At 35.1% G+C, this 15,852-nt stretch overlaps 1 protein-coding gene across 4 annotated transcripts in view; it reads left to right on the top strand.

The window, feature by feature from the left end:
- The first annotated feature begins 4,762 nt into the window (after positions 1-4,762).
- Tl (toll like receptor) overlaps positions 4,763-15,852 on the top strand; it is a 152,157-nt gene continuing 141,067 nt past the window's right edge. For all 4 annotated transcript variants that reach the window (XM_017610113.1, XM_017610111.1, XM_017610112.1 and 1 more), the window contains exon 1: positions 4,763-4,811. The gene's annotated coding sequence lies outside the window, so the exon portion shown is untranslated. The remainder of the gene's footprint in view (positions 4,812-15,852) is intronic.

Below are 15,852 nucleotides of genomic sequence, written 5' to 3'. Positions count from 1 at the left end.
TGATCTAAATCCACCTTTATGTTGGCAACTGATTCGTCCAATATACATGTAGAATACATAAAGTTTCCATCACCAGTATAGAACTCTGGGACGCTTTCAGTTTTCTTCCTAATACATTGATAATGAATATTATAAACAATGTTGCCACGAGTTTTGATCCTTGTGGTACATATTTTTTTAAATTTTTTTTTAATTTAATTTTCAAATTGTTTTCTAACAAATAGTTAAAAAAGTTTCAAAAATTTACAGTTCTTTGCACTTTAAACCAACCCAGCTAGCTTCCGAATCACTATTGCTAGATTTACTGAATCAAACGCATTCGATAAATCGATAACTTGGCTACTAGCAAGTCAGTAATCATATTAGTTTAATAAATAGAACACAAGAAAATTACTATTTCTTCTTTTTATTTTTCCCATCGTTAGGTATAATCTTCAAATTTGTTAACAAGTTTTGTGAATATGGTCGAAATTTAGCAACCAAAACCTGTACAACTTTTAAAGTGGTCTACAAGAAACGTAAGCTTGCGAACCTCTGTTCTAGAACATTACCAGTGGGAAAACAATACATACGAAATTCTTTATAGAAATTAAGCCTGACCATGAACTCTTACAATGATATGTATATGCCTGTGTAGTTTTGGCCCCTTACGTAAAAGTAAATCATATTTATATGGTAATAAAACTAACGCTCTACACAAACTTTCTAGAATTTTTTAGCAAACATGTATAGCAAACAGAGACCAAATAAACTATGTGCCTACATATATGTATATTTGCACATTTATACGCATACATAGTTTGTAGGGCAGGCACAGATAATTATTCGGCAAGCGCAATTTATGACCGCTACATCCCCCTTGAAGCATCCTCACAACCCACTCAGCGCCCTCGATTTGTTCGCGTTATTGTAATTAAAATTAAAACATTGCGGTCTTGTTACAGAATTATTCTGTCTTATTTTACTACTAACCGAACCATCATAGCCACAATTCATTTTTATATACATACATACGTACGTATGATAAGTACCAGAATCGCTGTTTTTCTTTACTTCTTATATTTTTTTGATTATGATTGCCTTAGTTATGCAGATGTAGCTGGACGAAGTAGTAGTTGCTTAATTAACGAACACGCTTCGCTGATTTGGTTTTTTTGCAACCTCCCAAAGGAGCTACATACATACGTACATACACACAAACCCATTTTAATAACTCAAACCTTCCTCTCTTGCAACGACTGGCTGCTACAGGTCACGCCGACTTCCTCCTCAGCTGTCGTGTGACCCGTCCGCCTGCATTCGTTTACTTGGTGCTCGTTTTCATATTTTCTATTTTCCATTCAAAAACAAAAAAAATGCATTTCCTCCATCACCCTTACTGGCTTGCAATAAGAACCACGAGCATCAACGCAAAAATGTCATCGGGTTATGGTGGCGACAAAGTTGTGCTTTTGTCATTGCGGCAACAGCATTACCACACCTTCGTCTTTTTCCACGTTCTTCGTACTTGTTTGCTATGTATTTTTATGTGATTTCCTCTGGCAGCACTACTCGCCGACTCTATAATTTTTTTTTTCGTTGCACTTCAAATGATAAATAGCACAATAGCTAGCAGCTGAAGGAAAAGTTAAAAGTAGATTTTTATGCTGCGTTTTTCTTTTACTTCCACCTTACCTTTTAACGAAAGTATTTATTTCAATTAATCCAAAGGGCAACAGTTCAACGAAAATGGACAATAAAGCGGCGACAAACAAAAGCTTATCAGTAAATTGCAAACAAAGAAAAAATTAGTAGAAGTTAAGTAGTAAAGTTTAAGCCAAAAAAAAGAAAAAAAGTGAAAAATAAATCAACTCAAAAGCTGTGCAATTATTTTTAATTAAAACTAAGAAAATACATTTTGCAAAAGGGCAAGCCAAGCATTCGCAAATTAACTCTTTGCCTGCCAAGCATAACTTTGTTAAAAATACACCACAAAAATATTATGAAAAATTCTTAAAAAAAAATATCAGACCCCCTTCCATTTCAAGTGGGCAACAAAGAGGCTACCATCAAAAAAATCCCCACCTTTGTGCACGTTTTTGCGTGCGTGTGCGAAAAAGTGCCCTTTCATAAAATTCCGCTTTTCATGTCTCGCTCGTTGACGTGTATGTGCCAGTTGGCACCTGGCAGGTGCCAGTTACCAGTTGCCAGTAGTGCCGCCTCAATGCTGTTAACTTCCATTTGACCGCTGATATGCATTGTTATTACCAAGCATATTTTTCGTTTCGCTTCTTTTTTTTTAATTACTCGCATGCACACATACATACATACATGCATACAATACCTGAATGTAGGCAGCGTTATATCCGTGTATGAACGCTACTTTACACTTCTACATTCAGCAGGTAGCAGCGGTCCAAGTGACATGACAGTGGCACCAATAAAGTCAGCGCTGAAGAAGAGTTATGCTCGGTTTCAGTGAATACAAAACCCTTCTGCCAATGTTGTACTTCAGTTTTGACAGACTTGAAAATTGGTCGGCAAACCGAATTCCCCCCTCCCTTTGATCTTTTATTTATCACTTTTCCAATGATTCTGGCAAATGAGTGCAAAAGACCATCGCCATGACATGTATGGATGTATGTGCATTAGGGCGGATCAATTTGCAAGGGAGTTTTTTTTTCGACTATGTGCGTATAGCACAGAAGGCTTGTGCGAGTAATTTTAAGCAATATTGCCGAAGAAATAGTGGGTCTAAAATCAATTTGCCAAATTGCGAAAATAGGTGCCATAGCATTTTGTTGTAGTATCGCAAAGAAATGTCTCAATTTTTCATGAAAACATGCATTTTTGGTATGGGACTCCATTTATGAACTTAAATCTTTTGTAAATATGCCTCCAGAGGGCGCTAAAGAGAAAATTTTCACATTTTAGTCGGAACCTATTTTCACAATTTGGTAAACTCCAAATTGTTTTTAGACCCATGTTTTCTTCGGCCAATTTGCTTCGAATTACTAGTAGAATTTTCCTATACTATACGCGCATAGTAAACATCAAATTGACCCGCCCTAATGTATGTGTGTATGCAAAATATAGGGTTACGCAAAGAAATGTTCGCCACTGCTCTACTTGCAATTAAAGAAGTCGTCCACTGTTATGTTCGGCTACGAATATCGGATTAATCGGCCCTTATCGAAAAAATGTACTCTCCTAGGGAATTTGTGAGGTTTCAAATTGAAGGGCTGTATATGTGCGAAAAGGTGTTTATTTTTTGAAAGGGGTTGCCTTCTGTTAAAAAAAAAATTATTTAAAAACTGCAATATGGATAGCAATCGAAAAGGTTTTATTTCTTAGAGCGTGCGTGAATCGGTAACAACATGATAAAAACATTACTTGCGAGGCAGTCTGACGTTTGCAAACAATATAATTAAAAAAAAAACGAGTTCAGGCTCACGTACACATTCTCATTTTTAATCTCATACAACAACAATTGTGAAAAATTGCATTTTTTTATTTTCACTTTTATATGATTTTAAAATGTTTGCAAATGTCAGAAAAAAATCATGGCCGACGAATTGAGAGAATGATTTTACCTTCGCGGCTGGTAAATCTTTGACAAGTATGAGGTGAATAAAATTTCAATAGCTGATGAGGCTAGTGAAATCTTCGACATATGCATAGAAAATCGCAAAGGTTGTTGATGTGTGTCACTTTTCGTTAAATAGAAGCTTAAATCGGTGAACTGCAATCAATGATGGTAGATGTTTTTTTTTTAATATTAATTTCACTTCCATTTTTTAATAGTTTTTTCCTCATAAATCTGCGGTTATCAAAAATTTACTGCTGTCAAAAAAGATTCCATTTCACACAGCAGATTGGTAAAACTATCTCACCATAGTAAAAATGTTATTCAACAACTTTTCCCATAGAACTTTGTTACCGATTCCCACACGCCCATAAATGTATAATGTATGATGGTTGCCATTTGCTTAAAAGATCTACTTCAAATTGAAATAAATGCACACATTTGAATAAATGTATCACACTTTGGATGTCAGACGAAAGGGATTTAAACATATTTTAGTTTGAAAATGGTTTCTAAAAGGTTGCCACCTGTGTGAAAAGTCGAACTTGATTAAATAATACCCATAATATTATTAAGTATTTTTGAGGTGCTTAAACAGAGTTTCCACCTTGTTGAAAAAGCTAAATTTAAGTGGGTTACAAAGGTTAATGAATTAATAAAAAATGGGTATCCATAGAAATCGGTTTTTAAAGGTATTATTTCTGAACTGTATTTAGCAGAGTTGCCACGTGTTTAAAAAATCCAATTCAAAATACTTTTTATAGATACTTTTTAAGGAGAGTTGCTACCTGTCGATTTGAATATTTTAAGTTTTTAAACGATGGTGCCAATCTCATTGAAAAGCTAAACTTAAATAAATACATTATCTAATAGAAATATGTATCGCACCACGGGTATCAACTGAAAGTGGTTTAAGAAGGTTTTTATTTGAATATGTTTTGGAGGGGGTTTACACCTGTTTGAAAAGTCAAATTTAAATAAATTGTACCCAGGCTATATGAAATATTTAAACATAAGAGTTTTAATAAACTTTAGATTGAAAAAATGTTGATTAGGGTTGCCTCATATTTTGTGTTTTATAATTTATACTCATAGAGCTCAATTGTTACTATATTCCCAAAAACTTTAAATAAATATAACCGACTATGTTTAAAGAAAAGCGTTGTTTCCTCCATTCATAATTTTTTTTCTTGATTTCAGGTACTCACTTAGGATTCATCTGGAACACATTTTCGACTTAAAAACGGTGAGTAAAACTAAATCGCCCTTAAATATTTTTTAAGTAAATTTAAATTTTTTAATGCTTGTGTTTTCGGATTTAAAACTTTGTCTTCTTTTCTGGGTCTGTAAAGGCGGGGGGTATTGCAAAGTACTGAAACAATTTCCAAAACCCAATTCAAAAATTCTGTTTCTTTCTACGTTTTTTCCGTTGCTGTTTGTTGGGTATGGGCAACAAAGGATAGTAACATTATATAGAATTTCTTTCGACTTAGCCCAATTTCGCCTTCTTAATTTTCTCGAAAACAATCCCCAAAGCGCCAACAAAACCCACGACAAGGAAATGATAGCGAATGTGAAATATTTTACATTTATTTTGTGACCAAAACAAGTCAAAAGGGCTTGTTTCTTTTTCTGTCGCAAATGTTCTGCACTCATTTCTGTTGAAAATGCATTAAATTATTTTTTCTATTCTTTGAGCACCAAGCCTTAACCGCCTAAGCGATTTCGGCCGAGTTCAATACATATAACACACGAGTCGTTTCTCTTCTGTGTGACATTTCCTAGTCGAGTCAGAATTGGAAATGCCAATCAAAGCCAAGTTCTTCTCCACCTGGTTTTTCTATCACAGAATAGGCTATTCAACCGTTGTTACCAACAACGGTATTCACGTTGAATACATTGAGGGCAATGAATCCATTCATATGAAATAACTAGCGAAACTCATACATTTCATAGTTTCATTCCTTCTGGCACTAACCATCTCAAATGCTTAAAGAGTTAAGTTGGTGTTCGTTGATTTTTCCACCCCCATCGTCCCCCCTCTGTATGCGCCACTGGTGCCTGAGCGGTTCTGTTTTGTGGCTATTCTCCAACATCGGATTAAAGAAATCTCACGAAAGGGAGTCATCCCATCCGAAACATCGTTTGATATTAAATGGCTCAGAGAAGTCCTTCACAATTTTGACTGAGTCAGTGGTAATAGCCAACATAATTTTACACCGCCGTCTAATAATTTTACACATCATAAACACAGTTTCTTTTCTTCCTAACGAAAGCGGTTTTGAAATCGAAAAACAGATGGTATGTTTCAGTTCCCTACCCACGGATCTTTTCAAGATTGGCCTATGGTGAACACTTGATCTACGGTGGATTTATCGCATATTATCGCAAGCGCCCAACAGCTGGCTAATTATTGCCTTCAACAGATTTAATATTTTGTCAGTCATACTATTTCTATTTGAATCTCGTTATGTTAAGGCCTATTCTCGATTTCGTCATCAGCGATTGGGCATTTAAGGAAGTCACTATGTATATCCACAATTTTTGCTATTTCTGGGTAACAGCAGGGCGAAAAAGAGTTCCCTCGATATTTAATGTCTAATCTGAACATCTGCCAACAGGTCAACGTTCTTATTTCTATGGGAGCTCACTGCGATCTTAAAACCTTCCTTAAGTCGCCGTAACCATCTAGAAACTATCAAATTGAAAAAACTATGCGAATTACTTCTTTGCCTTATGTACTTAACTGGCCACACTTTTCCGGATAATTTTGGTACAAATAAAATTCTTTGTAAACTAACTAATTTCATTTGTATTTAGTTTATTTTATTACTAAAGAGTATTTATCGTTAGTAACTACCTACATACATATTAAGTAGTAGAAAGAGAATCGCAAAAGCAATTACGTGAATAAAATTTAAAGAAATCTTAACCAACCCAGCACCAGCTTTTGCAACCTGACGCTCATTAAGTTAGCGAAATGTAATACAGTTGAGTGCACAATGGGTGCGTTATAAATACCCGAAACATGCATACATACATACATACATACGTACCCTGCAAAAATTTGAGGAATAGTTGGTCCACTGGGTCGTGGTTTTAAAGTATGTGCAAATGGACCAGGCTGCATTAGTAACTTGTTATGCTGATCTGGACCACTTTAAACGTAAAAAACTGATACATATGTATATGTGCTGAACACCACCTCTTCGCGGCCCATCGGCAATGCGATTCGGTTGCCGAATGTACCATGGTTCAAAAGGAGTAGTTGTCTAGGTGGTCCCATGTTATGCAGCATTGGACCAGAGGTCCAATTACATCGCAATGTTAATGTAACCATATTATCTCCATACATTTGGACCATTTTGGTTACTAGTGTTGGTTACAAGGTTGTGTGGTCCTGTACCAGTGTTTAACTCAGTCCCACTTTTTGAAAGGTATGGTACAGTACATGCATTTACTTAATGATTGTAAAGCACTTGTTGTAAATAACAGCATACATACCACTGTATGTTCTTCATATAAATGCATATAAACACAAAAAGCCAACTAGTTGCGAGCGCAATATCAAATGTGGGCTAAAACAATTAAAAGCGAGCGCACATGCGCAGTCGCGACACCAAAAAAGAAAGTACGCAAATATGGAGTGGCGTTTGTGAGGAAAAGTGCGCAGGAGAGTACATACATAAATAAATACAGACATTTTACTCTAATTAAGTTACTTTTTCCATGCATGAACAAGCGATAATTTTTTCCTCGGCCACACTTTGTTTGAGAGCGAATAAATACATGACGGCAGCAGCGGTTATACACAACTTTATAAACAAAAAATGCCAAACAATGCAATAATAGGAAGGAAATTCAAGTAGCCCGCAAAGGGAAAAATATCGTTAATGTAAAGATATACCAACAAACGAGACAATGCCGCTCATACATACATTCATACATACATACATATGTGCATAGTAAACAGCGTCCCAGCTGGCAAATAGAAACAGAAGAACCCACGAGGCAAAATCATCAGCTACAACGTCGTTGTTGTGAAAATTTTCAAAAGTTATCACAGTTGAAAGAAGTTTACAGTAAAAGCTAGCTCCAACAACAAAAACAACCTGTAGACAAAGCCACGCAGCCAGCTGGCATCAACAATATGATGGCAGGAAGAGAGAACACATGCAAAGCAAACACACAAAAGTGAAATTTTAGCCAAACAGCGCAAAATCGCTAACAATAGAAACGGCAAACAGAACAATTACAAAAATGCAGCAACAACGATGCAGTGCATGTATATATATAAAATGTATGTAGGCTAAAAAGCTGCTGAAAAAAAAAATCAAAACAAAAAGCTGCAAAAAGCCACAGAATGGCAACAAACTGAAATGAGCAGAAAACAGTTGAAAAGGCACAGTAACACAAAAACATATGTACATACATACATACCTAAATACAATAAATTAGTGAAGCATTTGAAGGGGAAAGGACGCGATAAGCTATTCTAGTTAACTACATAGGGGTATTCTCTGAGTCTTGCAAAGCCCTTGCACGGTGCACGGATTGCACGGTTTGCAAAGCTGTCCCATACGAAAACCGGTTTTTACCGTGCAATCCGTGCAATATGTGCACCATGCAAGGCCTTTGCAAGACTCAGAGAATACCCCTCATGTTTTTCAAAGTGCACCAAATAGAAAGCCTTTCATGCCAGTGTCAACCCTGTAGGAAAGCCTAAGAGTAACAAATTGCACTTGGTACACCGTGCAGCAAAAACTAAAAAATTTCAAAACACACGAAACTATGGGCCAATCATAGTATAACTGCGTCAGAATTTTTTTAAAAATTTTGAAATTTCAACGGCATGATGAACTAAAAAAATTACACGGTGTTACACTGAACATGAACTCTTTTTAAGTGACCTAGTACAGGTCGAGTTATTCACGAAACTGCATTTAACACCCTTTTGTAGCACCCTCAAATTCTCGACTTATTCTTAAAAAACATTTTTACATAACTTCCCACATCAAACTATTTTTATCTCGGTTATTTTTTAAACAATTTTAAGTTTTTATATGGATTTGGAAAGAAAAATATTTGTATTATTTAAAGAAATAATAAGTTTTCTAAGTACATTGTAAACGTGTGGAACATTTTTGGAATATGTCTTGAGTTTTCACAAACTTTTATTATTTTTCCCACTTAGACAACAATTTTTTTTTCAAAATTTCAAAACAAAATAGACTCTTTCAGTGATTACTTCGAAAAGAATGTTGAATTCCGAGTAAAACTAGTAAAGGCCTTTAAAGCGGTAGGTCATAGTACGACATAGATTTGCAATACGTGGAACCGCTAGGGTGCTTTGAAGTCAAAAAAACAAATAAAAATCGACATAAAATTCATATTTTATTTGCGTTAAAAATTTTTTAAAAAAAAATATTAACAAAAAATTTTCAATGGAGAATACTTCAGATACTTGGGCTGATAAAACAACAGGAAAACTTTTTACATTTTGGAACTTGAAAAATTAACCTTAAATATTGCAAATATTACTATTTAATTTTTTAACATTTTGTCACGCCACGCCACATTGGAAATGCCCATATGTACATTTTCTTAAGCATATAAAAAAAAGATAACAGACAATTATTTTTAATATGAAGTACAACATATTATTATTAATCACATTAACTTTGTAATAACGGCAAAATACTTCACTGAACTGAATCTACTCAGCGTTCGAGATATGTAGGTAAACAATTGTTTACAATTGTAGAAAAATCCGTAATACAACTGTACTGGTGTGTTCGTTGTGTTACGAAAATAGACTAAAATTGTACAAAAAGTTCAATAATTACTAGTGCGCCCCTTGTAACTACTTACAATTTGCGTTTTGTTACAAAATATCTACACTTCTTTAATTTATTAGGACACTTGTAGTACTTGATAACAACCTGAAGTTAACTATTAATACCTACTTATTTCGATATATAAAGGTATTCAGCGCAAATCACACTGGGGATATCAAATAAAGAAGGAAATGTAATGGGAAGACCAGGTGTATGAGCACCTGACTTCACTTGGCATTTCGAAACGGTGTCAATTGGTACAGAAGTTGCTAAACTCAGATAATTACAAAATTGACAGATATTCGCTACCCCTAAAATTATGAAATATATAACGGTTTTTATCTTTATCTTATTCCACTACATCAGTTACAACCAAAACATATGCCACGCGGGAAGCTTTCTAAAGCGTGCTCTTCTTCGTTCCGAATGAACAACCACTCCGATCGTTTCTGCATCACCTGGACAAAAAGTTAATAAAAAATTACGCTCCAGTCTCTACTTACTCAAAGCGGAGTCAAAACAAAAAAAGTTTTACCTCCATTTGTATACATTTCTATTCAAAACGGCAACACTGGTTGCGTTTATTGATTTGCTCGCCATAGTCGGAAAATAGCTACAGTCAAGGTACATTATCTTATTAATATGAATTTTTCCTCCTAAGCTAGTAAAGAGAAGAATTTGGGCTTAGGTCTGAGCAATGCAACAAAGTTAGGTGTGATGCAACGACAGTGTTTACTGCAGAACTGTAATTACATAAAAAGATAATCAAACAAAGGATGCAGAGAAAAAAAATAAGCTCGAAAAAAATTTGAAAAAAAACCACTTGCCTTCTCTCCCGCATAAATAAATTAGTAGTAGGTGCCCCACTATCTAGCTGCGCACATTGCAGCCACATTGTTGCGGTCGCTGAGCGGCGGACACAGTAAGTGCAGCGATGCGGCACAAGAGCGGCAATTGTATGTTTGTCTACAAGCAGTTACGGGTGTATAAAATTAAGCACTGCATTGTTGACTTTGCTTGGCGGTTGGCGTTGAATGGATTTAGCTAGATTTCAGTAAAATAAATGTGCATGTGCAGAATAATGTACTTATGCAAATATGTATGCATTAATGCATGTATGTATGTATGTATTTGTATGAATATGTTGCCTATTTGCTGCCTCTTTGTTTGTCTCTTGTTGCAAGAAACATTCCACATCCGCTGTGCCACTTGTGCAACGCGGAAAATGCCACAAGCATAGAAACACGTACACGTACATACATATGCATGTACATATAAATAAATATGTGCATAAACACAATTCACTACTTGGCTGACAATTTAATTTTGGTTGTGCTTCCACTTCCGTTGCTGCTTCTGTTGCACTTCCTTGCATATGCTGTGACATCTTTTATGTATGGATATATGTATGTGTGTACTCGTGCATGTGTGTTTCAGTGACAATTAGAGCATATATCCGAAAAGTAGGATATTACTGAATTAGTATTAAAAAGTTACGTTAGAAAAAGAAATCAGTCTCAATAAGTTTTTAACTTCTAGGGGCATTTATTATGTGAGTACACTGAGAAGAGTTTCAGCTAATTGTATTTCTCTCAACCCAAGACATGGTAACTATAACCAAATCTGTAACCAAATTATGTGTTAAGGGAAATATAATTATTCCCTTTTCCCAGTGCACAGACGGACTCCTTACATACCCAGTCGGTAAGATTGAAAAAATCTCCTGGAAGCTCTTTAATTTGATATTTTGAAGAGAAAGTACTTCCATACTTACCTTAATCCTTTTTTAATGACTGTATTTAGCTTTTCGTTTTGTTTTCTGGATCAAATAAGTATAGTAAAAATTCCAAATCCAATGTGGCCGCCACCACAAATGGCCGATTCATATTTTTTCAACGCTCCCAATATGGGTACCAAATGGAAAGGTAGGATACAGGGTGGGTGAACGCTGAAATCTAGTGGCCCACTTTGTAACATTTTAATTAACTAGAATATTTCAATCAATAAATTTGAAACTATATGACAACCATCGACAATTCGCATACAATTACACAAAAGCCCTCTTAACCAGCTTTCGTTTGATAGCAATATCGAATGTCCTTAATACATTACTTACCATTCATAGTTATACATTTGTTGAATGAGTGGTAACTCTATTTAAAACACCAACATATTAATTTAGTCTCAAACCTCTTACGCTTGATGCCCATATTGTGACATTTTACCGATTTTCATGTTTAAACAATGCATTTTTAATTAGGCGGCAACCCTTGAAAAAACTAAAGCAGGTCTGTAAGTCAATATTTTTCATCTGACATCTCATTTGGCAACGCGACAGAGCGGTGTAAATCTGATGCTCTTCCCAAAAATAAAAATTTATTAGGCGGCAACACTTTTCAAAAAAATAAGACGTTCTTTCTTGCATATCTTTAAATGAAGTCCGTTTACATGGCACCTTTTTTTAAATTACGCGAACGGTGTAAGTCTTATGATTTTAGAAGCAAGTGGCAATCCTATTCAAAAAACTGGAACCTTCTTGCACATCTACAGGCCTAGCCTTTTCATTTGGCGCCTCTTCTGTTTTAATACAAAGAACGGTGCAGATTTTACAATTTAAAAAAATGTGGCAACCCTATTTATGGTTTGTGTTACATACATCCCTTTAATTTGGCACCTCAGAGTTTTGAAAATCGAACAATCGGTGCAGATCTGATACCGTTAACAAAAACTCCCATATGTGTATAGATTTGAACTAACCCTGGTATTTGGGTATAGGGGTTATTAAAATCCATTAAGGAGCTTCAAAACTATCACATTCGAATATACACAGCTCTGGAATACTTGATTTTTAACTTTGACTTTTATTTTTGCCTGAAAAAATAAAAGTCAACAATTACCGATTATATTCTGCTCAAAAAAATAAAAGGCAAATTATAACTTTTATTTGTGCCTTAAAAAAATAAAAAGCAGAAATAATCGGTATTATTTGCTCAAAATGATAAAAGTAAAAAAATAACTTGAATTTTTTGACTTTTATTATAGAATGCATAACCGGTCTCTGAAAAGATTAAACAAAAAATATACTAATTAAGTATATTAAAACTTATTTATTCTAACTCTTCGCATATTATAACCAACCCTAATACAACAAATCTGCATTTCAAATTCAGATCTGCCAACAACCTATTCATGTTGTTAAATCCTTGTATTACTACCATGGCAACATTTAGTGGAAACTTTCTGCAAATCCACTTCTTACACAAACTCATCACAGAACAAAGCTAAGCGATAATAATAATTTCATTCTTAGAAAATCCTCTTGTAATTAACGTGCACAACACTCAAATGCATGCTAATGCTGGCGCTATCAGCACCCAGAGCAAATCGTCTACTCTTCACTCACATACATACATACATTTTCAAATGGCTTTGCCAGGCGGAATATCCCAGTCGGGCCATGCAGAAAGCGGGTGCGAAAAGAGCGCATTTTAAGATTTAATGATGGACATGGCGTGTGTAACCGGTCATTGGCTGTTTGGTAGGCACGCTGCGAGACCAGAAAAATGCTCCCATATATATTGCAGAAGTTGCAGAAGAAAAATGTTAACAATTCTTCTGTAGCTGCCCAGCTTTAGCTAAGAGCAGAGCGGGCTTTTTAGGTAGGCTCTCTTACGGAACTATACGTGGTAGGAATAAAACCAATCTTACGCTTCATAAGAGCTTCAAAATGGTTATATATCGAATAGTCACTGAGGTTTTCGAGTTTCACAGTGGTATTACAATGGTCCTCTGCATGGTCTTAGTAAGTTGGTTATTTGAACTGACTGCCACATTAACCTAACCCACGATTTAATGATAAATTTAAAGTACAATCAATTCCGACTGGGCTGCCCCTCACACTTGCATGCATACATACATCTGTACAACCTGCTTGGGCATAGCTTTTGTTAGCCCATAATCGGTCAAACAGTTCCTTTAGGAGTGAAAGCTTCGCAACACGAACTTTGTTGCCATTGGCACCAAGTAGTTAGTCGTTATCACTGTACAGCGCCACGGGGCAGAAATGCCATTGACATTCTTCCCTGCTCATACCGTTATGTTTCATACAACACGATTACATTGCAATTTGAATTTTATTCAAATTTCTTCATTACTTCTTGGACAAGGTTGGCTGGCTTTGATGTTTGTAATTTTGATTTGGTTGTGATTTTAGATTTGCGCCAAGCGGAGCGCTTAAGATTACTACTTTTCTGCATTAATGACGCTTAGGCGCAATCATACATATGTATATATGTATGTATGTATAATTGCTATAAGTATTTGATATGCAAATATATTCTGTGAAAATTTGGGGCGGAGTAATTTGTACGGAGCAAAATTTTCGAAGAAGGTGTATAGAAAATTCAAATTCTACGATTAATTCTCAGCAAAAATGGCGAACAAACTATATACCAAAAATTACGTTTGACCCTCCCAATTTTCAGAAAAAAAACGCAGTATAAATATTGTAACTTTATTGTACATTGGGAGGTTCACACGTCATTTTTGGTATATAGTTTGTTCACCATTTTTGCCTTGAATCGACTGTAGAATTTGAATTTTCTATACACTTTTTTCAAAACTAAATTACTCCGCCCTAATTGCATACCTATATCTCCTGTTATAGGACAGAATTAAGTGGTAGATAGTAATTCTTGATTTTGTTGTACTTTCTATTTTCGAACTCTTGAAAAAACTACCTTATGACAAATGGCAAAACTAACAGAGAAATATAGTTATTCATACATTTAATTCGCTATATACATATGTAACTCAAAAACATGAAATTTTGAGTTGATCTGTTATTGCAGAGAACCGTCCATATACTCAACCTAACACATTATAAAGAGTTTTTTAAATTGATCAAATCGAAAATGCAGAAATCTATTTTAATTTTAGTTTGATTAGCTGATCAATTCAAGAGATGTTGTGAGTGGAAAAGAAGTGAGTTAAGGTGACTTGAGGCAAGGTGGTGTGAGTTGAGTTGAGGTGAAGTGAAGTGAAATGAAGTGAGTTGAATTGAGTTGAAGTAAAGTGAGGTGAGTTGAAATTAAGTGAAGTGAGTTAACGTGAGGCGAGTCTAGGTGAAGTGAAGTTAGTTTAGGTGGGATGCAATTAGATGCGTCGAGGTGAGTTAAAATGAGCAAAAGGGAGCTGATCTTAGAAGAGCTGGGTCAGTTGAGGTGAGGTGAGTTCGGGTGACTTGCGGGGAATTTACGTGAGTTGAGGTGAGGTGAGTTGAAATGAAGTGAGTAGAGTTGAGTCGAGATGAATGGGGATGAGGTGCAACATAAAATAACAAAATCTATAGTTTTATCCTCATCTTTATCCCTATCTCCATTTCTACAAATATGTCTATTTTGTCTCTGTCTCTGTCTTTATCTTTTCTTTCTCTTTATTTTTATATTTTTTTCTACAGCTACATATTCAACTTCACCTGTATCCTTACATTAAGTATTGAAATTTACTTTCATCTTCATCTTTATTTTTACGATTTTAATACGATCCCGATTTTTTCACTTATTGGCCAATCAGGCGATAGTTTTAAATGGGAACAATTTCATTATGCGCAAGCGCAACTGCATATCGCTCCTTTGTAGTCACTCTTAATTCGTCAAACAGCTTCATTGGTCTTAAATACTCAGAATTTCTTTTCTTCTTTTAATTTCCAACATACATTGGTCATAGTCCAAACTTACGTATGTACGTACATACACATCCGTTACTAGATACGAATAAAGGGGCGCTAGTGTTTTGACGGCGAAAAAAGACCATTTGAACAAATTTTGCGAAAAAAGATGCTAAGAAAAACTTCGGCGAAGAAAGACGCGTAAACATAGATTTATACCTAGCCAAGGACTGACGCTTCAGCGAAATTTACATACTATTACACCCGCAAACATAGTTGACCGCGAAAACGAGTTTACGCGGCCTTATTCGCCGGCAGCTATGCTAAGAGTCTTTCTTCGCTGAAGTTTTTTATTGCATCTTTTTCGTGGTCAACTATTGAGCTCGCGCCTTTATTCGTGTCTGGAGACGATATGTAGTCACAACTACACCCAGTGACAAACGATAGCACATCAACATATTTACCAATTTCAACTACTTTTCTTCGCTTTTTTAAGGCTGATTATTTTCATACAAAAGTATAGCTAACAGATACCATATAAATCTAAAACTTTGTACAAAAATTATAGAAATTTCACGAACTTTTCATTCCAACTCCAAGCACTTTAATTTTAATTTCTAGAAAAATGTATGGTATGCAGTTTTGTAGCTTATTAAATTCTAGTATAATAAATGTTGTAACGTCAACCAATTTTTACAGTTTTGGTGTAAAAGGAATGCGATTATCTTCAACAGCTAATAAATAATATAACTTTTAGTAAAAGCCTGCATAAAAATATAATT

This window comes from Rhagoletis zephyria, unplaced genomic scaffold, assembly GCF_001687245.7.
Source record: "Rhagoletis zephyria isolate East Lansing unplaced genomic scaffold, Rhagoletis_zephyria_1.1 Rzeph_scaffold_00282, whole genome shotgun sequence".
Lineage (NCBI taxonomy): Eukaryota > Metazoa > Arthropoda > Insecta > Diptera > Tephritidae > Rhagoletis > Rhagoletis zephyria.
The sequence above is the reverse complement of the archived record's forward strand: the minus strand, read 5'-3'. Positions and strand labels throughout refer to the sequence as shown.